Source organism: Fukomys damarensis, unplaced genomic scaffold (genome assembly GCF_012274545.1).
Source record: "Fukomys damarensis isolate Sample0158 unplaced genomic scaffold, DMR_v1.0_HiC HiC_scaffold_37, whole genome shotgun sequence".
Taxonomy (NCBI): domain Eukaryota; kingdom Metazoa; phylum Chordata; class Mammalia; order Rodentia; family Bathyergidae; genus Fukomys; species Fukomys damarensis.
Genome location: NW_022900949.1, coordinates 11,223,965 through 11,228,634, shown reverse-complemented (window position 1 = coordinate 11,228,634; position 4,670 = coordinate 11,223,965).

The window sequence follows — 4,670 nt, the reverse complement described above, 5'->3', positions numbered from 1 at the left end:
CCAGGGTGTTCATTTTGAGAGACCTCAGCCATGGGAGAGTTTCCGGCTGGGGGCGGGGCTGCGCCGCCTCACCTGTTGGGTGGGTGGATGGATGGATACACAGACAGATGGTGGACAGGTGGACGGATGGATGAGAAGTGGACGGAGAGTAAATCGGTAAGTGGATGGGAGGATGGGTGGAGTTAGGGCGGGTCAGTAGGTGGATGGACGGATGGGTGGACGGATGGATGGATGGATAGATGGATGGATGGAGGGTAGATGGTGGTGGATGGATGGATGGATGGACGGAGGGTAGATGGTGGTGGATGGACGGATGGATGGACGGATGGATGGACAGATGGTAGATGGTGGTGGATGGATGGATGGATGGACGGATGGATGGATGGACGGAGGGTAGATGGTGGTGGATGGATGGATGGATGGACAGATGGATGGATGGATGGATGGTAGATGGTGGTGGATGGATGGATGGATGGACAGATGGATGGATGGATGGATGGACAGATGGTAGATGGTGGCGGATGGACGATGATGGTGGGAGCTTGGGTAGATGAGTGCATGGAGAGATACACGGAAGGATCATAAGTAAACCAATGGCTGAATAGCTGCTGGATGGGCAGATGGTCAGAAGGGTGGATGGGTGGACAGAGAAATGGACAGATGAGGGATGGAGAGAGGATGGGCTGACCAATGAGTGACCAATAGCAAGCAGGGACTATATGTCCATCACGTGTCAGACATAAAGCATTTCAAAGGAAATCGATCACAGTCCTTGTCCGTGGAACATACAGCTTTGGAGGGATGCCAGCCGCTCAGTGGCTATCCTCCCTCAAGCACAGTACACGTCTCTGGGTGAGTGCCCATGCCAGTGTCTGATACTCCACAGCCATAGCAGGGGGCCGGGGATGTTGCTGATGCTACTGGTCTGGGTACCACATTCTCATCTCGGATTTAAGCCAGTTTGGTAGCCCTGTTTTTCCCTCCTAAGCAGTGTAAGGGTCAGAAGGTGGGGACTTCATAAAAAGAAGAGGATGCCAAAGAAAGGTTGGTCTTCTCTTCTTCTAATGGAAAGGCTGGGTCCACAAACAATGCCTGGTGCTGTGGCTGCCTCTTTGTGACCAGGAGGAAAGATAAGCCAGGGCGCTAAAGATGACCACACAAAAGACATAGAAAGGACCTGGATCTTGAAGGTTGCTGCCAAGCACCCTCCTATGGGTGGCCGCTGTCTATACCCTGCACCATGAGGCAAGGGTTCAATGGGAAGCAGGCAATTCTCGCTTGTGTAGAGAGAAGTCCAATGAGTCAAGATGGAACAAGAATACGGGTCCAGGCATCCATGGACTTGGGTGACAACTCTGGCTTCCTCTGGGGAAAGCTTCCAAGCCTTGGTCCATAGAGTCAATGCTGCTCAGATGTGGTTATTTCCACAAACACCCCAAGTCAGGGATAAATGGCCACCTAGGATGGGGCCGCTCAGTGGGTGCCCACTTCCCCATCCACTTAAATCCGACATAAGATTTAAAATGTTGCTCTGCGTCACACAGCCTCGTTTCAAGGTGACAGCAGATATAGAAAGGCCCTCTGGCTTGGGACCATCACCACTTCCCCCCACCCCGACCATCTTCACACAGCTTGTTTTCTTTCTTCTTCTTCCTGTTTTTCCTGTTTTTCCTCCTCCTCCTCTTCTTCTTCTTTGCTGTTGTTGTTTTTTGAGCCATGGTCTCACTATTTAGCCCAGGCTGGCCTCAAACTCATGCCTCAGCCCCCTGAGTTCTGGGATGACAGATGAGCACCACCACACCTGGCTGCTTCCTCGGTTTCGCTGCACCTCAGCTTCTGCAGAAAATAGGCAGAAAAATCTCCAGATTGTGGAGAGCATCCAGCCCAGGTCTCTAGAAACAACAGGTGCAGCGCTGGAGCCTGGCTGGTCCCACATCTGTGCAGGGTCCTTCCATTTGCACAGAGACACACCGGGCTCCCAGAGGGGCGGTGATGCCAGGCAGGCATCAACTGGCTCTGAGCCTCCTGGCTGCTGGAACGAAGCCCAAAAACTTGGGGCTCCAAAAACACCAGTTTACAGAGCAGGGGTTGCACAGCCTCACTGGGTTGAGTCCAGGTGTGGGCAGCAGGGCTGCTCCTCCCAAGGTTCCGGGAAGAACCAGGTCCCTGACCCAGCTTCTAGAGATGCCCACAGCCCTTGGCTTGCAGCCCCTTCCTCCATCTGTGGAGCTGGCACCAAGCGTCTTCAGCCTCTCTCTGCCTCTCACCCTTCTTTGCCTTCCCACAGAGACGGGCCCTGGGGACACTAGGACGGGGATGGTCCAGCATGAGTCTCCTCAGGGTCCTGAACTTGGACTCGTGGGTGTCATTATCCCGCCATCCACAGGTCCTCGGGGATTCTTGCCCTCGTGGAATCCCAGTTCCAGGTTTGGGCCTGGATGACAGGGAGTAACCTGGGCCTCTCTGTGCCTTAGTTTCCCCTTCTGTAACAGGGACTTCCTGGAGTAAGAGTTGTGTTCAGATCTGCTGACCCCATGTCTCTCCCCCAGTGCGACTGGGGGTAACCATTAACCAACCCCACCTCCTACTTCTCCACCAACAAGGAAGGAGGCTCATCTGGCATTTGTTACCAGTTACCAGCACCGCTCCCCGGCTGTTCTACACTGGGGCTTCCACAGCTGCAGGTTTCAGTCTCCAGTTCAAGTAGCCAGCCTGTCTCTCACTCTGCCACAAACTGTACTATTTCTTAGCCCTTCCCAGGCCCTACAACTCCCTGTGTTCTCTCTCTCTCTCTCTCTCTTTCTCTCTCTCTCCTATACTGAATGTCATTGCACTGAGCTACATCCCAAGCATAATCCTCCTGCCTCAGCCTCCCAGAGGGCCGGGATTACAGGTGTGCTCCACTTTGCCTGGCTTTACTTGCTCTCTTACGTACTTATTGCCTTCTCCCACTACAATCTAACTCCCTGAGGGCAGGGACCAGGCCCTTGTATTTCCTCCAGATCTTCCGTACCTGACTGACAGAGAAGTAGGCAAATATTAACTATGTCCACCCACACCTGAGAGCCAGAAGTAACTTCCAAACATGTGGGTCTGGGCTGGACCTGGGGATCTGCACATCCCAGAGAGTCTATGCCAGCCTGGACCCCAAACGGGTATGCCAGGTGGGGTATTAGCTTCCTGCGGCTGCTGTTAACAAAGTACCACCAACCAGAAGGCTTAAAACAACAGAAAGAGCCAGGCATGGGGCACATATCTGTGTTCTCGTCACTGAGGAGGCTGAGACGGAGGATCCTGCGAGTTTGAGTCCAGTCTGGGCTACAAAGTGAATTCAAGATCAGCCTGAACTACGTAGCAGAGACCTTATCTCAAAACAAAGAAAAAAACAAAAATGTATTCTCTCTCAGTTCTGGAGGCGGGAATTCTGAGATCAGTCTGTGCAGAGCCACACCACCCCCTACGCAGGGGTAGGGTCCTCCCTGCCTCTCCCATCTTCAAGGACTCCTGACAAGCTTTAATGGCTCTTGGGTCACTCCAGCCCCAGCCTCGTCTCCTCTCGGACTCTCCTTAGAGACAACCTATCGTTGCTCTGGGAGGCTCTCTAATCCAGTAGCACTCTACCAATCTGATTGCACCCACAAGTCCCCAGCTCAGGGCCCATTCTCAGATTCCCACGGCGCGCACGAGACTCCCACGCTGGCCCAGGCGGAGGGGCGAATGGCGCTAAGGATCCTTCTGAGAAATCAAGGACGCATGACCACCAGGCCCAGGCACAATCCCTCTCTCTCCCGGCCAGGACTTCCTGCAGTCGCTGCTGGTTTTGCTGACTGCGGTGGGCAAGGACGTCTCGGAGGCCAGCATCACACACCTGCGGCTTACTTCTAAATGTTTTATTAAAAACTAGGCACAAAAGTCAGGTGTGGAGGCGCATGCCTGTGGTTCCAGCTACCAGGGAGGCTCGGGCAGCAGGATCAGAAGTTCCAGGCCAACCTGGTAATAATGTAGCGACAACCTATCTCAAATTAAAATTAAAAGGGCAGGGGGTGTGGCTCTGTGGTGAACGCTTGCCTAGCTGCGCAAAGCCCAGGGTTCCATCTCCAGCATCACCAAAAGATAAAAAACAAACCACACACAGACGGAGACACTGAGAGAGGCGAGGTCAGCGTCCAAGGTGGAGAGGGGCTCCTCCATGCCCGCACTCCCTGTGTTAGTCTCAGCCCAGAACAAAATCCCCTTATAAATAAAGGCGAGTGTCGCCGCCGACACATCGGAGATGTAGGTCCGTGGTCTCTCATCTGGATCCCTGAGATCTTGGGGCCCCATTAAAGTCGCCAAAAGTCACCTCTGGCCCAGAGCCCTGCAAAGGGGCTTTCCTGGAGCTGGGTGGCTGAGCGCCCCCAACGCGCGGCTCCTCCTGGACCACCCCCCATGGGGCTGCGCATGCGCATGCGCCCCCTCCCAGCGGCGCCTCTCCCCGCCCCTCCCCACGTGATGCCGTGGGAACCCGACCAGAGATGGGGGTCTGGGAAGAGAGGAGAACCGACACCTCGCTCTCGGGGTCCAGGGCCTTTAAAGGAAGTGTAGGGAAAGCCCCAGACCCCGGGATGCAGGAAGGGGGTTCGGAGGGGACGCGACCCCCGGGTCCCGCGGGCGCACTCACCCGAACGATG